This window comes from Gekko japonicus, unplaced genomic scaffold (assembly GCF_001447785.1).
Source record: "Gekko japonicus isolate JY-2015 unplaced genomic scaffold, Gekko_japonicus_V1.1 scaffold3203, whole genome shotgun sequence".
NCBI classification, from domain to species: Eukaryota; Metazoa; Chordata; class Lepidosauria; order Squamata; family Gekkonidae; genus Gekko; species Gekko japonicus.
The window spans coordinates 135,371-147,446 of NW_015172109.1; the positions used below are offsets into that span (position 1 = coordinate 135,371).

At 48.7% G+C, this 12,076-nt stretch overlaps 1 protein-coding gene across 1 annotated transcript in view; it reads right to left on the reverse strand.

Annotated features, from left to right (window-relative positions):
- LOC107118600 (xin actin-binding repeat-containing protein 1-like) overlaps window positions 1–12,076 on the reverse strand; it is a 46,796-nt gene that overhangs the window by 14,634 nt on the left and 20,086 nt on the right. Inside the window, exon 2 of the mRNA XM_015420963.1 lies at window positions 3,350–3,510. The gene's annotated coding sequence lies outside the window, so the exon portion shown is untranslated. The remainder of the gene's footprint in view (window positions 1–3,349; window positions 3,511–12,076) is intronic.

Here is a 12,076-nt window from a genome sequence, read left to right on the forward strand (position 1 = left end):
AGGGAAAACTCTATGGTTTTCCCTCGGATGGTTGTGGCCCCGCCCCCAGCATGCCCGGTGTCATCACATCACTTTCGGGTGACGTGTGTGCGGCGCGTGCGTACGCTCCAGCCGCGGCACAGGAGTCCCCCGGTAAGGAGACATTTTGACTTGGCAACCCTAATCTATCTGCATAGAACTAAAATTATAGCAGCCTTTTTAAAGCTCCTGACCTGTTTCACGATGGGCACACCTACACTATTGATTTAAATGGGATTGACAGTCACGTGTTCTTGCTGTGTGGAATCCTGGGAACGGTCATTCCCAGGAGACAGGAGGTGGCCCAGGGATTTCTGGGGGGGGGGGGGGGGAAGAATTCTCGAAAGACTCCCTCATCTAATCCAGATTCCTTCGGGGGTATTCATGCCAGTTTGTACATTGGTAGTGACCAAAGCGTCTTCTTCCTTAGCTGGCCACTAGGGGGAGAGGGAGGCAGACAGGTATGGGGGACGACGAAACCTTGCTGATGGCATGACATCACTTCCGGGAAATACCCAGAAGTGACATCACCGAGCCGATGCAACGCTCTAGGACAGTGGTGGCAAACCTTTTAGAGACCAAGTGCCCAAACTGCGACCCAAAACCCACTTATTTATCGCAAAGTGCCAACAAGGCAATTTAACCTGAATACTGAGGTTTTTCTTTAGAAAAAACAACTCATACATTAACTTAAGATGATCCAAACAAAGTAAGGAAAGCAATCCCAAATGCTTTCATTTAATTAAAATTATTTGGCAGGGAATTCCACACTTTAATGACGGTCTAGGCCTGGCTGGGGCGATGGCACACGTGGCCACAGAGAGGGCTCTGAGTGCCACCTCTGGCACCTGTGCCATAGGTTCGCCACCCCTGCTCTAGGATTTGCCAGAACTTTTCAGCATCCCCTCCCCCACCGTTTCAGCTGAGCCGGCAGGCAGGCAGAGCAGGTGAAGAGTGGTCAGTAGCAAGGCTCCCTCAAAGCTGCGGAGTCTGGTGAGCAAAGATTCTACTTTGTGAGCTGCTGGCATTAAAGTGGTGAGCGAGCGATTGGGCTGCTGCATGAATTCGTTTCCTCCAGAGCCCTCCTTCCTCAGCTAAGACAAAAACGCGAGAGCCAGAGGCTAAAAAAACAGTGAGCTGGCTCACACTAAGCTCAGCTTAGAGGGAACACTGGTCTGTAGTGTTGCCAACCTCCAGGTGGCACCTGGAGATATCCCACTAGTACAGGGTCACCAGATGTCCTCTTTTTAGAGGACATGTCCTCTCTTTTTGGCCTGTCCTCTTTTGGACTCTTAAAAAAAACAAAAAAACAACAGATGAAAATGTCCTCTTTTGGGGTTGGAAGGTTAGGAATATTCCTAGAACGAAGTTTGAGTCTGGTGGTGCCTTTAAGACCAACAAGGTTTTATTCATGTTGTGAGATTTCGTGTGCGCGCGCGCTTCCTCAGATACTCTGAGCCAGTTTGGTGTCGTGGTTAAGTGCGCGGATTCTAATCTGGGAGAACCGGGTTTGATTCCCCACTCCTCCACTCGCACCTGGCTGGATGACCTTGGGCAAGCCGTAGTTCTGATAAGAGCTGTCCTTGAAAAAGAGCAGTTTCTGTCAAGAGCTCTCTCAGCCCCACCTACCTCACAGGGTGTCTGTTGTGGGGAGGGGAAGGGAAAGGAGTTTGTAAGCTGCTCTGAGACTCCAAGTGAAGGGCGGGGTATAAATCCAGTCTCTTCTCTTCTTCTTCTCTACTCTGAAATGGAACTTAACAGTCTATCCTTCCATTTCAATATATTTGAGGAAGAAAACTTCATTGGTCTTAAAGGCACCACCGGACTCAAACGTTGTTCTGCTGCTTCGGCCCAACATTAAATCGCTGTATATAAATATACAATATAAGCAAAAAACTGTATAAGAATTTACATTGTGATATAATGGTGAGTTTATAAATTGTAAATCCTCCTTTATATATTAGAGTACAATTATGTTTTTTGTTGGATTATTAAGCATGTTACACTCCATTGCAGCTTGCAGTACTTTATTCCATTGAAGATAAGAATACAGACGACAAACCTGAAGAAGGATTCGTAAATGGACTTATACTAGAAATCCGTCGTTTGTCTGAGATTATACTGTAGTGTTTCATATGTACTGCCAAGCCTAAGATCGCATTTCATAATGTTATAGTTGTAACTTTGCTGACAATTGATTTCTAAAAGCATTATATATAAATATCTGCTTATATTGTATATTTATATACGGTGATTTATTGTTTTGCTAGTTACTGTACACCGTGGTCTTGTTTGTTGTTGCTTCGGCCCAACATGGCTGCCCACCAGGAATATTCCTCATTAGTAGCAATGATCACGGCTTAAACAGTAGGGCTCTTTAAAATGATATTTGTCCTAGGGATCCCTTGCTTGAAGTGGTCAGTCGGGAAATAGGTCCTCTTTTTTGCTTTTCAAAATATGGTAAGGTAAAGGTTTCCCTTGCCCAAAACGCAGTCGACTCTGACTCTAGGGGGCGGAGCTCATCTCTGTTTCCAAGCCGAAGAGCCAGCGCTGTCCAAAGACTTCTCCGTGCTCATGTGGCCGGCATGACTAAATGCCAAGGTGCACGGTGATGGAACGCTGTTCCCTTCCCACCGAAGTGGTACCTATTTATCTACTTGCAATTTGCTTTCGAACTGCTAGGTTGGCAGGAGCTGGGGCAAGAGACGGGAGCTCACTCCGTCATGCGGCACTCGCGTCTCGAACTGCCAAGCTACCAACCTTCCAGTCTGCAGCTCAGTGTCTTAACCTCTGAGCCACCGGCAACCCTACGCTATTACAATAGGTCTTCAGACAACCAGAATCTAGGGTTATTATTGTTGTTGTTGTTATTATTTTATTATTTATGTCCCGCCAGGTCTGGGTTGGAAAATACCTGGAGACTTTGGGGGTGGATCCAGAAGAGGGTGGGGCTCGGGGAGGGGTCTCGGCATGGTCCAATGCCATGGAGTCCACCCTTCAAAGCAGCCATTTTCTCCAGGGGAGCTAATATCTGTCAGCTGGAGATCAGCTGTAAAAGTGGGAGAACTCCAGGCCCCACCTGGAGGCTGGCAACCCTACCAGAACCCATCCCTGTGGAGAAAATGCCCGCTTTGGAGGGGTGGCCCTGATAGCATTATACCCTGCTAAAGTCTCTCCTCTCCCCAAATCCTGCCCTCGCCAGGTTTTGCCAGCTGCCTACAACCTACACATTTGTGCTTGCCCCCCTAAGTCACTTGTGGGAGAAGGGCGTCGCTGGAATTCTTCTGGTGGCGTAGAAACGTGGCCAAAATGCCAGGCATGAGACACTTACCAGTTCTGTCCGGCCTCGGGCCTGATCGACGGCAGCAGCTGCCGGAGACAGACAGGGAACAGGCTGCTCCTTGGTGGAGGGGAAAGAGGCCGGCCCTCGTCCTCGGCGGGGTATGTGGCTTCTGTCGTCTGAGCCGCTTAACGCTCCTCGTATGCTCTCATCTGGAAAAAAGAGACAGACGGACAGGCTAAAACATGTGCCGGCGGGCCCCAAACCATAATATTTGTCTCTCTCTTTCACGAGGGCTCAAGGCCCTGCTCGGGAGTGGCTCTCCATTTCCACACCTGTTGGGGTTTTTTTGTGTGTGAAGTTAAAGTGAGAAGTCAGCAACCGAGGGCCCCTTAGCAAAATCCGGCCTCTTGTTTGGCCCCCAAGTTGCCAATCCAGAGGCAAAAGGGGGGAGCGGAGGAACAGCCGATGTGGCAGAAGTAACTGTTGTCCACTGACTTCCCTTTTGTATGAGTGGCCAGCGCTATTTTTGGGCAGGAACGCACAGGAACGGAGTTCCGGCTGGCTCCCAAGTTGGATTGGCTACATTAGGGGTGTGTGGCCTAACATGCAAAGGAGTTCCGGCTACTTCTGGTAACGTGGGGGTGTGGCCTAATATGCTAATAGTCTGTGCTGTCAGGGGCGTGGCTGGATATGCTAATGAGTTTCTGTTGTTGGGTGTGGCCTATTATGCTAATGAGTTCCTGCTGGGCTTTTTCTACAAAAAGAGCCCTGCATATAACCATTGACCTACCTCTGTTGAAAGTCAGTCAATTACGTTTTGAACCCCTTGAAGTTTTCAGGAGATTTACAAAGGGCGTGTTACAGTAGGTCATCCTGGACAACTGTGACCGTCGGTATCTCGGTCCTGGCCCCGACCTGGTGGAACTCTCTGGCAAATGGCATCAGGGCCCTGCAGGAGCTTACGCAATGCTGCAGGGCCTGTAAGGCAGAGATGTTCTGCCAGGCTTCTGGTTAAGGGCAGCAACGGTTTTTTCTTTGGCTGGCACCCTCCCTTCCCCCCTTCTGAATTGTTGTTAGTGTTCCCTCTAAGCTGAGTCAGTGTGGGCCAGCTCACAGTTTTTTAGCCTCTGGCTCACACATTTTTGTCTTAGCTCAGGAAGGAGGGCTCCAGAGCCAACGAATTTATGCAGTCGCCAAACTGCTCGCTCAAAACTTGAGTGCCAGGAACTTCCAAAGTAGAAGTTTTGCTCACAAGACTCCGCAGCTTAGAGGGAGCACTGGTTATGAGTTCCTTCTCCCCCTGCCCGGAAACTGGCCTGGTAGTCCAGAGCTGGGGTAGAAATTTCTAGGTCGCCATAATTAGTGACTCTATTTGGGTCTTAGTTTTTTAAACTTTTTTGTAGAATTTTAATGCTTTATAGTTTTTTGGCATTCTGCCCTCATGTACATCGCCCAGAACTTGGTGTAAGCTGGGATAGGGCGATTGATAAATATCATCATCATGCCATGTAAATGAGTCAGTTTGGTGCCGTGGTTAGGAGTGTGGACTCTAATCTGGGAGAACCGGGTTTGATTCCCCACTCCTCCACATGCAGCTGCTGGTGTGACCTTGGGTCGGTCACAAGTTCTCTCAGAGCTGTTCTCTCAGGAGCAGTTCTTGAAAGAGCTCTCTCGGCCCCACCTACCTCACCGGGTGTCTGTTGTGGGGAGGGGAAGGAGATTGTTAGCCGCTTTGAGACTCCGAGTGAAGGGCGGGGTATAAATCCAATCTCCTCCTCCTCCTCTTTATTTATTTATTTATTTATTTATTTATTTTATAGCCCTCCCTCCCTGCAACGCGGGCTCAGGGCGGCTCACAATCAGGCATAAGCCAGCGCATAAAACACATTTAAAAACCATTTAAAACAATTTCTACAATATTACGACATTATTATTATTAAGTGCTCTGGATGTTTCGAATTGATCTTCCATAAAGATGGCGTATAATGCTGTTATATCCACTCAGTGCCATCTGTTCCGCTTGGCGCTCTCGTTCTTTCTCCCAGGGCCAGATGAAGATGGTACAGTAGTGGCGGCTCCTACTCAAATGCCTGGTGGAAGAGCTCCATCTTACAGGACCTGCGGAATTGTACAAGGTCCCACAGGGCCTGGGTCTCCTCCGGGAGCTCGTTCCACCAGGTAGGAGCCGCCACCGAGAAGGCTCTGGCCCTGGTAGTAGCCAGCCTGGCCTCCTTGGGACCTGGCATCGCCAGGAGATGTTGCATTCCTGACCGTAGTGCCCGTGGGGGAACATATGGGGAAAGGCGGTCCCTTAGGTATGCTCTTCTTCGTCATCGTCATCATCATCATCATCTCTTTTGTCCACCAAGAGTTACCAGGTTGTACCAAACGAAAGTGATGGCGCTAACTCACAGCCTCCAAGACGACCCAGCTTGTGATGACAAAAATTGGTTGTTGCAGACTTTCCTGGAACGGAAAGCCAGAAGTGTCCACGAGACACATAGCAGATCCCCGGTGCATCGCCCCTCCCGGCGCCCTAAGATGTCCTTCGCTGATCATAAATGCCTCATTAAAGCAAGTCACTGAAGGTCTAATCTAATGAGCTGCCAAACTGAGATGCGATCGAAGAGCGTTCGGTGTCCCACGCTTGCCGTCCGTGCGCCTTATCGTGTTCGCAAAGGAAAACATGCTAGATAACGAGGATAAGAACAGTGGGCTGAGCCACGTGCCCTGGGAAGGAAGCACCCGCTCCTCTCCTGCATGCCAAAATGCTCATACCTTTCTTCCAGATTCACTAACTGGGGGAAGAAAAGGAAAGCCATATCTGGAGACCTGACCCGGATATTCCAGGCCAGCTCAATCTTGTCAGATCTTGGCAGCTAAGCCCTGGTTAATATCTGGATGGGAGACCACCAAGGAAGTCCAGGGTTGCTACTCAGAGGCAAGCAGTGGCAAGTCACCTCTGTACGTCTCTTGCCTTGAAAACCCTCCGGGGCCACACTTTTCCGCTCCTGCTGCTTCTGATATCTGCCTTGCTCTGCTCTCCCCTGCCCGTGAAGCAGCCAGCGGTCTGAAATTGGCTCCATTAGTAAATGCCATTGGGGTTTTTTTTTTAAATATGTTCTTAACTCTTTTATCTTGCTGTGTTTTTATGAATGTTGTACATAGTCCAGAGCCCTGTATTAGCAGGGACTGGGCGACTGACAAATTTAATATGTAAATAAAATGAAATAAGTAAATTAGTCGGTTGCAATTTGATGGCACTTTCCGCCAGCAGATTTTGCCAGCCACAATTGCCGAGAGCTGAGATCATTCATGGAATGAACAAACTTTGCACAGTGAAACACTGCACAGCGAAATTGTGTTGCCAGTGCTGGTGCTTTCCTTTAAGAACATAAGAACATAAGAGATGCCAATGTTGGATGAGGCCAAAGGCCCATCCAGTCCAACACTCTGTGTCACACAGTGGCCAGAAATACCAGGTGCCATCAGAAGGTCCACCAGTGGGGCCAGGACATTAGAAGCCCTCCCACTGTTGACCCCCCAAGCACCAAGAAGACAGAGCATCCCTTGCCCCAGAGTCCCTATCTATACCTTGTGGCTAAAAGCCACTGATGGACCTCTGCTCCATATGCTTATCTAATTCCCTTTTGAAGCCGTCCATGCTTGTAGCCGCCACCACCTCCTGTGGCAGTGAATTCCATGTGTTCATCCCTCTTTGGGTGAAGAAGTACTTCCTTTTATCCGTTCTAACCCGACCGCTCAGCAATTTGGCGTAAGGAGCCTTATGCTGATCCGGTGCAGCTGCTGTGTATCACACCAGTATTTCTCATAGCAAATATATCATGTATGGATAACAGGCACAGCATTCTTAAGTAGCTTTGTGCACGCAAGTGCCCCATTGTGTGGCAACAAGATGATGACGGGGAGTAGATTCAGGATTCAGGCTTTTTACATGACAGGTGATTAAAATGTGGAATTCGCTGCCAGAGGACGCAGTGATGGCCACAGGGATAGACGGCTTTAAAAGGGGATTAGACAGATTCATGAAGGATTGGTCTTTCTGTGGCTACTAGGCATGGTTGCTGAGGGGAACCTCCACATTCAGAGGCACTAAGCCTCTGAATCCCAGAGCCAGGAGGCAGCATCAGGAGAAGGCCTCAGCCTCTCTGCCCTGCTGTTGGCCGTCCAGAGGCAATGGTTGGCCACTGTGTGAGACAGGATGCTGGACTAGATGGACCCTCCCTGGTCTGATCCAGCAGGGCTCTTCTTACGTTCTTATCAGGGGAAGGCCTCAGCCTCTATGTTCTGTTCTTGGACTTCCAGAGGAACTGGTTGGCCACTGTGTAAGGTAGTATGCTGGACCTGATGAACCACTGGCTTGATTCACTAGGGCTCTTCTCATGTTCTTAAGCTTTAAGGCCTCTGGGCAGTGTTCAAAGCAATCTTATGCGACTTGGGAAATCCATATCTCATTTGAGGGTAAAAACAAATGAGGCTCCAGGAGATATCATTTAAGGATCTTCAAAAATTATGCTGCAGATGTCCATAATGTGGTCAGAAGGTGGTCAAAAATCACAAGAATGTCCATAATGTGGTCAGAAGGTGGTCAAAAATCACAAGAAAGTAGAAATAACCCACAACTGGACCTTCATGATGTTTTCAAAAGGTAAATTTTAGCATCACAAGCTAAACACCCTTTCTCTTCCTCCATCCAACTTGGGGTCCCCTCAGATCTGAATTTACCATTTAAAGATGCTGGGAGATGGGTAATCTAACTGGACCCTGAGGGTAGCTCGGATAGAATACCAATTGCATGCATGTTCTATGTTATTAATATAAAGAAGGTGAGGGCTGCTATTTCCCCATTTATCTATGTATCTTATTTATAGTCTGCCTTTCTCACTGGGAATCAAGGCAGATTACACAGAGTGAGTCAATACAGTCAACAAGGTGGGACGCTCAATAAACCATGCAATGGGGTTAGGGTTGCAGAACCAACCCGAAGTCTAAAAAGCAGAACTGGAGCAAAGCATAAGTGTACACAGGACATGGAAACGCAGAGGGAACCTACAATCAAGATTATTGGAATCTGCCTACAAAGCCAAATACAACCAGGGCTATTTTGGGGCAGGAACGCACAGGAACGGAGTTCTGGCTGGCTCCCGAGTTGGCCACACCCAGCAGGAACTCATTAGCATAATAGGCCACACCCAACAGCAGGAACTCATTAGGATTGGCTACATTAGGGGTGTGTGGCCTAACACGCAAAGGGGTTCCTGCAACAAAAAAAGCCCTGGGTTTTGACAACAAACAAGGTAAACAGAATAAGAAGCAAAAGGTGGGTGTGGCTGGATGACCACACTTCTGGTAACATGGGGGTGCGGCCCCACCAGGCTTTCAAGTAGGGGCCGCCACCTCCCACCCCCTTCATATATTCCATCATGGGGGTGGAAGAGGCCCTGGGAATGGAATGGAATGAAACATCAGAAGCACTGGACCCCTGATCACCTTAAACATCTTAACCTTCTCGACCGTCTGAGAGAATGTGTGAAAATATCAAATGACCATGGGGAACTTTTGGATAGGACCGTCACCATCTGTGTTTGGAGTTTTTTAGATGTAAAGTGTTATGAGTTTTTAAATTTGAATTTAAATTTAATTCTATAGTTGGAATGGTTTTAATTGTATATTTATTTCTCACTATGAGAACTGTGTTTTATTGTTGCAATATTTATTGTCTGTTAGCCGCCCTGAGCCCCACGGGGGAGGGCGGGATATAAGTCTAACTAATAAATAAATAAATAAATACATGGGCAGGTGAGCAAGGAAACGGTTTGATCCTGGGGACAGAAGGAGAGAAGCTGCTCTCACAGACGAGGCACGGCACTGAAGAAGGAAGAGGGCCCCAATCCTCTCAGGGAGGCCGTGGCCCCTTCAGCCCCTCTAGAAGAGTAGGGTTTTATACCCCGCTTTTCATCACACAAAAGAGTCTTGCCTTCCCTTCTTCTCCCCACAACAGACACCCTGTGAGGCAGGTGGGGCTGAGAGAGTTCTGAGAGAACGGATGCTGCTGGCCCAAGGTCACCCGCAAGGCTCCCTCTAAGCTGTGGAGTCTTGTGAGCAAAAATTCTACTTTGGGAGCTCCTGGCATTAAAGTTGTGAACGAGCGATTTGGCTCCTGCATCAATCAGTTTGCTCCTTCCTGAGTGAGGACAAAAAAGTCTCCTCCTCCTCCTCCTCCTCCTCCTCCTCTTCTTCTAATATACTTGTACTTACTGTACAATATAATTCAAAACTTAATGGCATGCTTAGGGAAACTTTCTATTAGTAGAAATTAATAAAATGTATACTCTTATATTTGCAAACTCTATATAAACAATGTATGGTGGAGAAATGAGATGGGTTTGACGACTGTATGAGGTGCTATAATGGAGAGGAAATTGACGTGCTACCTGATTGCCTGCGTAGAAAAGCCCCCTTGAATGATTTGGGTCTTGGCCAGTACTGTTATTTTAATGAATAGAAGCGCTAAATAACACACCTGCGCAGGCCCTTTGCTATCAATGCAGCATGCCTGCGTTCGTCATTGCACCTGTGTCGAAGGCATGGAGTGACAACCTTCCCAAGGACAAGTGAAGATAGGTCATGACCTTTCAAAATCCCAAACAGCTGAAAATACCAAGCGGACCTGTAGGAATGTATTGTATTTATTATGACAATGTGCACCACATCTATCATGCGCAGCGCTGACGCAACCATCTAGCCAGCCGTGGCCCCAGTGAGTCTAGATGCTTGGAGTTAGATGCCAAAAATACAGAGCTGTCTTCTTTGGTCTTTCCCAAAGAAATGTAATTCCGTAAGAGCTCTTCCTTTTAACTTCCCCATGACACCCTCGGGTCATGGTGCTGTTGATGCCCCTGGATATCTTTGTTCCGTAGGTCAACACTGCACATTGATTCCCGGGCAGCAGCCAGAAACAGAAAGCATTTTAAGGCTATAATGAATGGAGAGAATGTTCTAGGGGGAAGAAAACGGTGACTGTAAACCAGAATTGTAATTAGCTACTGTCACGGTCAGGATGGACAAAAGGAAACACTTCCGTGCACAGAGAGTGATTAAAATGTGGAATTCGCTGCCAGGGGATGTAATGGCCAGGGGCATACATGGCCTTGAAAGATTAGACAAATTCATGGAGGAGAGGTCTGTCAATGGCCTTAGAATCATAGCATCACAGAGCTGGAAGGGGCCCATCTAGCCCAGCCCCCAGTTCAATGCAGGATCAGCCTAGAGCACCCCCCGACGTGTTTGTCTAAAAAAAAGGTAAAGGTTCCCTTGCTCGAAAGCCAGTCGAGTCCGACTCTAGGGTTGCGGTGCTCATCTCCGTTTCAAAGCCAAAGAGCCAGCGCTGTCCGAAGACATTTCCGTGGTCATGTGGCTGGCATGACTAAACACCAAGGCGCACGGAACGCTGTTCCCTTCCCACCGAAGTGGTACGTATTTATCTACTTGCAATGTCTTGCTTTCGAACTGCTAGGTTGGCAGGAGCTGGAACTTGAGACGGGAGCTCACTCCATCATGCGGCAACCCAGGTCTCGAACTGTGTTTGTCCAGTTGCTGCTTAAAGACTGCCAGAGAGGGGGAGCTCACCACCTTCCTGGGCAGCTGATTCCACCGTTGCAGAACTCTGGCCGAGTTCAGACTGACGGTTTGGCACGATATAGGCATGATATAGGTGGTTTCACAAACAGAATAAAGGGGCCGGTTCACACAGGCACAGCTGTCCGGCGTTCCCCAGCCGTACTCAACCCGTCCTGTAACGCTTCCCTCCTGAGTTTAAAAAAATGCCAGGTGAAAGTGGTAGCAAACACCGGAAAGCGCGTTGATCCCACTTCCTGGACGTGTCCAGGCTAAAAGGCGCAAACAAGCCGCATTGCTGCGCCTATGCGTATAGGCGCATGTCGCTGGAGTGGGAAAAAAGCCACAAAGAAGAAGAAGAAGAAGAAGAAGAAGAAGAAGAAGAAGAAGAAGAAGAAGAAGAAGAAGAAGAAGAAGAAGAAGAAGAGATTGGATTTATACCCCGCCCTTCACTACCCAAAGGTGTCTCAGAGCAGCTTATAAACTCCTTTCCCTTCCCCTCCCCACAACAGACACCCTGTGAGGTCGGTGGGGCTGAGAGAGCTCTGACAGAAACTGCTCTTTTTCAAGAACAGCTCTTATCAGAACTATGGCTTGCCCAAGGTCATCCAGCCAGGTGCAAGTGGAGGAGTGGGGAATCAAACCTGGTTCTCCCAGATTAGAGTCCACGCACTTAACCACTACACCAGACTGGCTGTCTTATGGCTGCGCCTCCGCCAGGGGTAGGCCAACAGTGCGAACGCTCTCTTGCACCTCCTCCCTGGTATGCTCCCACATCAGTTGGTGCAGTGTGACCAGAAATACCTGGAACAAGTTGTTCCAGGTCTTTTTTGCTACGACTCCCTCGCGCTTCAAACTGCCAGTCTGAACTTAAATATATTACAGGGGTCATTTCCGGCAGGAGTGCACAGGAGCGGAGCTCCGGCAGTAAGGAGCTCAGGGGGCGGGCACATGCAACAATCCCTGCCCCCTGCTCCCAGCAGCCCTCAGTCAGGCCATGAGGAGCCAGGTAAGCTGCAGAGCACCCCCTCCCGGCCCACCTTCAGGTACAAGCTCTACCTTCTCTGTGACGGCAGATCTGCATGTCTTCTCCCCCCCCCCCCAATAGCTAGGAATCCAAAACAGCCCAAGGGACCC